Below are 11,305 nucleotides of genomic sequence, written 5' to 3'. Positions count from 1 at the left end.
CATGTCCATATAGACGGCTTAGGAGGGACGTTCCTAATGACAGATTCTCTTTAAGAATAGTATCAAGGAGGCTCACCACACAAAATATTTTATATGCTCTATATGCAATCAGCTAGATCACCTTTATGGGCCACTTAGACCCTCATACACTTTTGTCATTTTTCAAAGTATTTCTTATATATATATATACAGTTGAAACCAGAAGCTAGCATACACTATATGAAAAGACACATATGCATGCTTTTCTCAATTTCTGACATGAAATCAGAATAAACCTTTTCCGTTTTAGGTCAATTAGGATTACCATAATTTTTTAATATTTGCCAAATGGCAGAATAATGAGAGAGAGAGAATGTTTTAAGGCATTTTTATTACTTACTGCAAAGTCAAAAGTTTACATACACTATGATTACTATGCATTAAACAATTCTGGACTGCCCATATGAAAATGTCATGTGTTTGGAAGCTTCTGATAGTTTTTTTGGCATTATCTGAGTTAATTAGGGACACACCTGTTGATTTATTTTAATGCACACCTGAAACACACTGCTTCTTTGTGTAGCACCATAGGAAAGTCTAAAGAAATCAGCCAAGATATCAGGAAGAGAATTGAGGACTTGCACAAGGCTTGCTCATCCTTGGGTACAATTTCAAGATACCTGAAGGTGCCTTGTTCATCTGTACAAACAATTATACACAAGTACAAACAAGATGGGAATGTCCAGCCATCATACCGCTCAGGAAGGAGACGGGTTCTGTGTCCCAGAGATGAACGTTCTTTGGTCCAATATGTGCATATCAACCCAAGGACAAAAGCAAAAAACCTTGTGAAGATGATGGCTGATGGCGGAAGCTGGTAAGATTGTGTCAATATCCACAGTGAAATGAGTACTCTATCAACATGGGCTGAAAGGTCTCTTTGCCAGGAAGAACGCGTTACTCCAAAAGAAATATAAAAAAGCCTGATTAATGTTTGCAAATACAAACAGGAACAAAGATCTTAATTTTTAGAGACATGTCCTGTGGTCTGATAAAACTAAAACTGAACTTTTTTGGCATAATGACCATTGTTACAATTGTCAGAAAAAGGGAGAAGCTTGGAAGCCTAAGAACACCATCCCAACTGTGAAACACGGGGGTGGCAGCATTATGTTGTTGGGTTGTTTTGCTGCAGGTAGGACTGGTGCACTTCATAATCTTCTTTTCTCATGATGCCATCTATTTTATGTGGCAATACTGAAGAAACATCTCAAGATATCAGCTAGGAAGTTAAAGCTTTGGCGGAAATGGGTCTACCAAACGGGCAATGATAAGAAGCATACTGCCAGAATAGTACCGAAGTGACTTAAGGATAACAAGGTCAATGTTTTGAAGTGGCCATCTCAAAGCCCTGATCTCAATCCTATTGAAAATTTATGGGCAAAGCTGAAAAGGAAGCAAGGCGACCTACAAACCTGGATCAGTTACACCAGTTTTGTCAGGAGAAATGGGCCCAAATTCCAATCAACTATTGTGAGAAGCTTGTGGAAGGATATGCCAAACGTTTCACCCAAGTCATTCAGTTTAAGGGCAATGGTACCAAATACTAATGAAACATATGGAAACTTTGGACTTTGCAGTAATAAAAACCCCTTAAAACATTCTCTCTCTCATTATTCTGGCATTTGGCAAGTATTTCCTGATTGACCTAAAACTGGAAAGGTTTATTCTGATTTCATGTCAGATATTGTCCCCTGTGATGTGCAGGGGAGGGGGGGGAATATGATAATTAAACATATAGGTGGGGATTTGGGGGAATAATAAGCACATGGGCGGGGATTGCTTGGCATCCCCCAGACACCGAGCCTGTACAAGATAGAATTGATTAAAGCACTTTTCTCTGCAATCAAACCTCTACTATGGGCCATACAGGTATGTATAGATTTACTTTTCTACACCCTGTATGGCCATAGTAGAGGTCTGATAACTCCAAAGTGGTGACAGATTCCCTTTAAGTTAATGATGCTGCAAAGAAAAGTGCTCGGTAAGAAGATGTGCCAAAGCCATACAAGGGAGAGCAAGCAGCGGAGGAGGCCAGAGAGGTAAGCAGTGAGGTATTAGCTTTTTTTTTTTCTTTTCTTGCTGACCCCCTGCGGCTCAGTAACCATCATTTTGCTGAATAAGAGCAGAGCAAATAAATTCTGCACAAGGGAGAATTTAGAATAATTGTAAAACAGTAGTATTGCAATATATAGTATAAGCGATGAAGCGATCTCAGATTCATATCTCTTAAGGGAAACTTAAAACATGAAAAAAAAATCATAAAAAAATATAAAAGTTTTAATTACCCCTATTTTCCCATTTAAAAAGCAAAGAAATAAAAAAATGAAAAATATTTGGCATTGGAGCATCCTTAAAGTCTGATAAATCATAATTATTTAATCTGTATGAACTAAGATATGTGCATGTTATTATGCTATGTATGTGGAAAATGCATATCACTGAGAAAAAAAAACAGCTTTTCCAGTCCCAGCAACGGTGTCATCAACGAGTCAGAACTCAGCTTTCCCACTCTCATCAGCAGTCTCAGAATGAGGGATTATTTTTTGCCACTGAGCTGACGTTTTTATCGATACCATTTTGGGGTCGATACGATGTTTTGATCGCTTTTTATTGGATTTTATTGCAATGTTGCGGAGACCAAAAAAACTTAATTTTGGCGTTTTGATTTTTTCTTTTTACACTGTTTACTAATCGGATTAATTTTTTTATATTTTGATTGATCAGACTATTCCTAATGCAACAGTACCAAATATGTGTATTTTTATTTTTTAATTGCTTTATTTTTAATGGAGCAAAAGGGGGGTGATTTGAACTTTTGTGATTTTTTTTTATTCTTTTCATATTTTTAGAAACTTTATTTTTATGTTTTACTGTATTTAATAGTCCCCTTAGGGGACTTGAAACTGCAATCATCGAATCGCTTGTAATATATATAGTAGCACATTAGCACTGCTATGTATAGCTGGCTTACTTTCACAGAAGAATCATCATGTTGAGCACGGAGATTTTCAGATGTTATGGCAACCCATTGGCGCCTCGCGATCTCGTCACAGGAGCGTCAATTGGAGTGTGGAATGATGCGTCCCCCTGCCGGTGCCTGTTTAATGCCAATATCAATGATTGACAGAGGCAGTTATAAGGTTAACAACTGCAGGACGAGCTCCAATCCACTCACGGCTGTTAAAGGCACATGATGGCTGTTAAAATCAGCCATCATCTGCCATGAAAGATGTGGACTCGGCCACATTAGAGACATTACATATAATGTAACTGTACATCATATCTCGTGAAGGGGTTAACTGCCATGGCAATAACAGTGAGATCTCAATCCAGAACAATATTCTTAAAGTGGATTTACAGATCTATGAAATTGATGGCTTATCTTTAAAAAATCAGATAGTTGGGGATCCGACTGAATTTTTGATTATCATCTGACTCTAGGGAAAGCAGAGCTCAATGTATTACAGACTAAGCTAAGTACTTTTGTGTCTCATATATTCTGAATGGATCAGAGCTGCTCTGAGCTGTAATCCAGGGTGTAGCTAATACAGTTAGACCCCCACCCATTATTAATGTCCTATCCGAAGTTAAGCATGCAACACAAATTTTGCAATCTTGGAGAATTCCTTAAATACTTTTTTTTTTCATCCTGTTTACACAATTTAAAAAAAAACAATACAATCCCAAAATCCTACAATTTGAATTCTAGTTACTATAGTATTCAGACTTATATTAATAACACTATAAAAATCCACTGTATTATTTGCAGTTTACCAGAGCAGAAAAGATTGAAATAGATCATGATGTTATCAATATCCTCGCAGAAGGGTTTTTCAGTTGATCTGATATTCAGATAAGCTTTAATAACTTTTGTGCAGTTACATGCCGAAAACAGTAATACTAAACCTAAGGCTCCATCAATTATGTAAATATATTTTCATAGAAATAATGTGTGCAAAACATTTTTACTATCACTTGCATATTTTTCCTTTGCGCTTCAGATCTAGTCTTAAAATCCAAATTTTTAACAGGGAGAAAAACAAACATGAAATAAGGAGACATATCTGTATCTATATATTATTGGTATGACTGTTCATTTTATTTGGTTTATTTTATTCTATAAACTACGTGTCCACAACATCCTGATATTATATTAGTCTCTATTTAGATTAGCTAAATCCTCAGTTTAATATAAGTCACAACATTTTTTCTTTGAATTAGAAATGAATTGTACGACCCATGTAAGTACAATAGTTCTTAAGATATCATTTAAAATACAGATAAATATACACATTGTTTCTTCGGAGAGGAAGAGGACTAGAACTCTAGAGCCAACTATTGCAAGCAGCGATGCTAAAAGTCAGGAGTTCTAGTTCTCTTCCAATTTACATATTTAATTTCCCAGAGTAGCATGCATGGCTAATAAGTCTCACCCTGACATGCCAGGCTTGGCTTGTCACTTTCCACAAGGAGAAACATTACACGATAGACCCCTAAATACAGATAACAATGTCTGCTCGACTCACCATTAAAGTAGAACAAAGCTTCTTAGAGAACAGTTATTTACTGGGTGTGTAGGATTTGCGTACGAGATACAGTATATATAGAGTTGGGACAATCATAGCCTGATGATCATAAATTGATAACTACCCATGGGGGAAAAAAAGGTGCCTGTGATTACATCATAAAATTGTTGTCTCTTGAGTTTTGGCATAATAGGTTTATTTTCTAAGACTTTTTTTTTTCTGTTCTACCAAAGAACATTTTTTAAATCAACTTTTACATTTACATAGAAAAGACAAAAAAGAATGTTAAACTCTGTTTTTGTCTTTCACAACATTACAATGTAATTAAAAAAGACACTGGTAATAGAGATGAGAGGATCTGACGAGATTCAAATTCACTAAATCACGGATTTTACTGAGAAATTTGATTTATAGCAAATTTATTCTCCACAAATTGAATGTCCTTTATTATTCTCTGGAATCTGGAGAGACCCCAGGAGTTAATAAATGTAAGATGTAGAAAACGAATAAAAACAACTAATACTTACCTCACTTCTCACCTCACTTACCTCCCACTTCCACCGTTGGTCTTCAAAGCATCTTTTTAGTCTTCGTTTGGTGAGTTTTTTATGCTGCATAAATTTGGAAATAATGCAAGTAACCTATTTGACTTAATGGGAGCAAAAATGGTGCAGAAAATCGGTAGCATCAAAAACCAAAAGCTTATCGGCCACCACACACTGCATGTGTACACAAGGCTGAAACACCCAGGCGCAACTAAGCTTGGGACTAACCTGACAATAGTCACAGCAAGAAGTCCCAGCCTAGCATATTCATTGTAAGGGTGATGTCACGGCCACCTTATAATGTATGTACATGATGTCATGATGTGTGCAGCGAGCTTATGATGTACACTCTAGTCCAGCACTTCTGGACACAACTAGGACCAGGATGGCCAGGGTCATACTAGGCCTAGTTGTGGACAGAAGTCCCAGCCCTGGATAAAGATGCAGCGTGCCTCAGTTTTAAGAAGATGCGTCGAGGTCTTAATTTTGGAGACCGAGTAGCTGAGTTAGCCAGAGTGGTAAGCAGTGAGGTGAGCACTAGTTTTTATTATTTTTAATCCACTGCCTGCCCTATGGTTCAGCAAAATAGCCGCCATAAATGCTGTCAGAATTTCTGAATTCAACCAGAGTTTATGACAAAAATCTGCAATCAGAGAATACTGACTTTTGTAAAGTTCAAGAAGATTTCAATTCCTCTCGAATACATTTGCCCATCTGTATTATTATTATTATTTATTTTAGTGCACCATTGATTCCTTGGTACATGTGAGTAGGAGTTACATAGGAGGTGAAGTATAGAGAACTGTCTGTTATCTTTGGCGGTAAGTCGTTAGTAATTTAGGTCAGGGAAGTTTTGGTGGAATGGTGGGGAAGCTGAACTGTAAGTTGTCAAAGAGTGAGTTAGATGACAGGAGTGAGAAAAGTTCAATGTGGACATGCTGTTTGAGGAGTTTGGAGGTGAAATGGAACAGCGACATGGGAAGATAGCTGGATGTAGAAGTCTGATCAAGGCACTGTCAGACTGGGGTGACTAGGGCAACCAGTAGATCTCACTATCGGGGCCCACTCTATATTTCAATGCTCAGGCTAGGTTCACACTCGTGTTCTTTAGTTTGTTAGGAGGCTCAGTCACAAGTTCAGTTTTTACTGTTAAAAGAATGGGCAACCTAACAAAAACAAAAAAGACCTGATTATAGTCAATTGGTCCTGTCCATCATGGGACAGATAAATTTCTTTCAGGAGTTCAATTTTTCTGCTCCTATAACAAAACAAAAAAAGAACCCTGATCGCCAATGGGATCATACAGTGGTGGCCAAAAGTATTGGCACCCCTGCAATTCTGTCAGATAATACTCAGTTTCTTCCTGAAAATGAATGCAATCACAAATTCTTTGGTATTATTCTCTTCATTTAATTTGCTTGCAAGGAAAAAGCACAAAAGAGAATGAAGCAAAAATCAAATCATTGATCATTTCACACAAAACTCCAAAAATGGGCCAGACAAAAGAATTGGCACCCTCAGCCTAATACTTGGTTGCACAACCTTTAGCCAAAATAACTGTGAACAACCGCTTCCAGTAACCATCAATGAGTTTCTTACAATTCTCTGCTGGAACTGTAGACCATTCTTCTTTGGCAAACTGCTCCAGGTCCCTTATATTTGAAGGGTGCCTTCTCCAAACTGCCATTTTGAGATCTCTCCACAGGTGTTCTATGGGATTCGGGTCTGGACTCATTGCTGGCCACCTTAGAAGTCTCCAGTGTTTTCTCTCAAACCATTTTACAGTGCTTTTGGAAGTGTGTTTTGGGTCATTGTCCTGCTGGAAGACCTATGACCTCTGAGGGAGACCCAGCTTTCTCACACTGGGCCCTACATTATGCTGCAAAATTTGTTGGTAGTCTTCAGACTTCATAATGCCATGCACACGGTCAAGCAGTCCAGTGCCAGAGGCAGAAAAGCAACCCCAAAACATCAGGGAACCTCCACCATGTTTGACTGTAGGGACCGTGTTCTTTTCTTTGAATGTCTCTTTTTTTTTCCTGTACACTCTATGTTGATGCTTTTTCCCAGAAAGCTCTACTTTTGTCTCATCTGACTTGAGAGCATTCTTCCAAAACGTCTTAGGCTTTCTCAGGTAAGTTTTGGCAAACTCCAGCCTGGCTTTTTTATGTCTCGGGGTAAGAAGTGGGGTCTTCCTGAGTAGAGATGAGCGTTGTTCTACTCGAACTGTTTGCCAATCTCAAATTCGAGCTGTTCTGGGCGGTGTTCGAGCCGTTCGGCGAACACGAACAATTTGAGAAAAATTCGGCTGTTCGAGGTTATGTTCGATAACTGTTCGTGCACCAAAATCATAACTGGATTTTTTCTCAGTAATGATGAAAATTAATGTTAATACGCAGTTTGAGTGTACAGCGGGGTGGGGGGAGGGGCAGGGGATGGATCTCTGCAGGAACAATGAAGATCTCCATTTTTTTTTCTCTTTCCCGCATTTACAGTGGGGAGGTGCAATCTGTCAGCCTATCAGCAGCGCACACACGGAGCGAAGTGCTTTTTTTCACACAAGCAAGGGCATGTGTCATTTTCAGTGTATGTCACATGTCCTAGCCCTATAAGACCAAGCCATTTTCCCCGTCGCCACCATTTTCTCACTGCTGCAGCTGCGTGTTAGACGGCACCGCTGTTGCTGTGTGCGCTATACCTTGTTAATTTCAAGCCAATTTTCGCACAAATATACAGATAGCTTGGGAGTAGGGAATAGTTGTGATTGCAGTCCTTTTAAGGACTAGGTTACAGCATTTCCTACGACTTTTATCAGGCAGGTCTGTGCTCTTAAATAGATAGGTTGTGGGAGTAAAGACTAATTGTAATTGGAGTCCTTTTCAGGACTAGGTTACATCAGTTCCTATCAGTTTTTGCCAGGCAGGTCTGTGCCAGTGCTGTGCAAGTTTTTTTCACAGCATTTGGCTGAATCTAGCAAAGCTAATCCTTTTTGGCCTATTGCAGAGTGTGTTAGTCAGTGGAGTAGCCTATCTGTGTTGCAAGATATACCACCTGTGTATAGAATACCAATTTTTTTACTGCACCTAGTGAAGTAAAATCTTTTGGGCATAGCATCATTCTATTAGTCCATCTATACCGACCTCCATCAGGTTGCAAACTGAATCTAATTTTTTTCTGCATCTAGCTCTGAAAAAATATTTGGCCTTCTAGCAGTGTGTCGGACTTTCTCTATTAGTCCATCTATACTGACCTCCATCAGGTTGCAAACTGAATATATTTTTTTCTGCATCTACCTCTGAAAAAATATTGGGCTTCTAGCTGTGTGTGGGTCTTGTTCTATTAATCCATCTATACAGACCTCCATCAGGTTGCAAACTGAATATAATTTTTTTCTGCATCTAGCTCTGAAAAAATATTTGGCCTTCTAGCAGTGTGTCGGACTTTCTCTATTAGTCCATCTATACTGACCTCCATCAGGTTGCAAATTCAAAATAATTTTTATCTGCATCTACAGTACCTCTGAAAAAATATTTGGGCTTCTAGCTGTGTGTGGGACTTGTTGTATTAGTCCATCTATACTGACCTCCATCAGGTTGCAAACTGAATATATTTTTTTCTGCATCTACCTCTGAAAAAATATTGGGCTTCTAGCTGTGTGTGGGACTTGTTGTATTAGTCCATCTATACTGACCTCCATCAGGTTGCAAACTGAATATATTTTTTTCTGCATCTACCTCTGAAAAAATATTGGGCTTCTAGCTGTGTGTGGGACTTGTTGTATTAGTCCATCTATACTGACCTCCATCAGGTTGCAAATTGAATATAATTTTTTTCTGCATCTAACCCAGCCAATAGTTTTGGCCTAATACCACAGTTTGGCCACTCAGCTCTGCTCGGTTCCCATCCATTGTTTTTTTGTGCAAACAACTCCAGAGTTGTGAATTAGTTAACCACCAAAATGAGTGGAAAAAGGCCTGCTGCTGGTGGAAAGGGGAATAGGCGTGTTGGGAAGGGGAAAAAAGGTTGTGTCCGTGGGGTAGGTGTTAAAGCAACAGTAACATCTGCAGAAGAAAGACCATCTTCCAGCCAAACTAAAATGTCTACTTCTTTTAGCGGACAATGTGATAAGATCCCTTTCTTACGGCCACGCCAATCGCTACAAATTCCAGATGAGGCACAAAAACAGCAGGTGCTTCAACGGATATCAAGTGCTCCTTTAAGTGGGCTCTCCTCCACATCAACTTCAACATCACAAATACTCCAGTCCTCAAAGGTGTCACCCAAATCGCACTTGCTTCCTCACAGCTCCCAAATCTCCAGCTGCCCGTCTGAGTATGAGGTAGAACAGATGGTTGAGTCTGCAGAGCTGTTTACTCATACTATAGCCTGGGAATCAGAGGTCTACTCCAGCGCTTCTGTGAATCCAGACGAGGAAATGATCTGCACTGATGCCCAGAATCTTTATGAGTCGGATCCAGGACCAGACGCAGAAGGTTCTGACCATAATGTAGACCCTCATTCCCAAACTGTAACTCCTGTTGGTGGAGACAATGAGGAAGACGATGATAAGACTCAAATACCTGATTGGAGCGACAACTTTAGTTTTTTGTCAGGGCAGGAACAGGTTGGCTCTGAGGACGACGGGTGTGATAACACACAGGGTGATGATGATGAGGTTGGAGATCCCACTTACTGTCAACCCACAGTCAGCCAAGAGATGAGGTCAGCAGAGGAGGTGGAGGAAGATGCTAGTGACGACGAGGTCAGGTTGTGCCTTCCTGGACAGAGACGTAGTACTGGAAGCACGTCAACAACTGCATCCTCAAACACAACTCTGCCTCTCACCACAAGTCGTGGTGGCTCTTCAGGTCGCATGGGTGCTAAGCCTTGCATAGCCTGGGCATTTTTTCAGATCGATAAAGATGACCCAACTCGTGTTATCTGTAACATTTGTCTGCAAAAGCTAAGTAGAGGCCAAAAAATACATAGTTTGAGTACTTCATGCATGAACCGGCACATGGAGATGAAGCATAAGTTGCAGTGGGAAGCTCAGTGTGCTACAATGCGGCCTAGCCGGCCGGGCCAACCACCGTCTGCCATATCTTGTGCATCCGCGGCCTCTTCATCCTCTGTGACTGGGGGGACAGCAGTCACACCTGTTTTGGGGCGCAGACCTGCCACCTCTTTACCCGCAACAGCCAGCGTGATTGACAGGTCATCATTTTCTTTGGAGGTGGTAACACCAGCTGGTCTTGAGCGCTGTCCGACATCGATAGCACCACCTTTGGATCAAGGCAACCTAACATGTCCCCCTGCATCTTCCTCACAGACCGGCAGTTTGCCGGGGACACCCTTATCAACCACGTCTAAGCACAATAGCCAGCTCTCGGTCCCTCAGATGTGGACAAGTAAAAGACCATTTCCTCCTAGCCATGAGAAAGCTAAGAGGTTGAATTTCACCATCTGCAAGCTCTTGGCTACAGAAATGCTGCCTTTCCGCCTGGTGGACACAGAGGATTTTCGAGACCTTATGTCCGTCGCAGTGCCCCAGTACCAGATGCCCAGTCGGCACTACTTCTCAAAGAAAGGTGTGCCTGCGCTCCACCATCATGTCGCACACAACATCACCGCTTCTTTGAGAAACTCTGTGTGTGACAGGGTGCATTTCACCACAGACACTTGGACGAGTAGGCATGGACAGGGGCGTTACATGTCGCTGACTGGGCACTCGGTAACTATGGTGACAGCAGGACAAGGGGCTGCTGTCCAAGTCTTGCCGTCCCCACGAGTTGTGCGTCAATCCTCTTTATGTCAAAGTTCCTCCACTGCTTCTGCCTCCTCAACCTCCTCTCGGTCTTCCACCTGCACCCAAAGCCTGTCTGGTCATGCCACAAGCTTTCTAACTGCGCAGAAGGGATCCTGCACACCTCCTTACTATGCTGGCAGTAGGGCTCAACGTCATCAGGCGGTTTTTACTTTGAAATGTCTGGGAAATGTGAGTCACACAGCTGAGGAGCTGTGGTCAGCTCTGGAGAACCAATTTCATGAATGGTTGTCTCCACTGGACCTGAAACCAGGGAAGGCCGTGTGCGACAATGCTGCAAACCTGGGTGCGGCCCTTCGCCGGGGCAATGTCACACACGTGCCTTGTATGGCTCACGTGTTGAACCTGGTTGTCCAGCAATTTTTAGC

This window comes from Phyllobates terribilis, unplaced genomic scaffold (assembly GCF_046119375.1).
Source record: "Phyllobates terribilis strain yellow unplaced genomic scaffold, ASM4611937v1 Scaffold_33__1_contigs__length_13283291, whole genome shotgun sequence".
NCBI lineage: Eukaryota > Metazoa > Chordata > Amphibia > Anura > Dendrobatidae > Phyllobates > Phyllobates terribilis.
The sequence above is the reverse complement of the archived record's forward strand: the minus strand, read 5'-3'. Positions refer to the sequence as shown.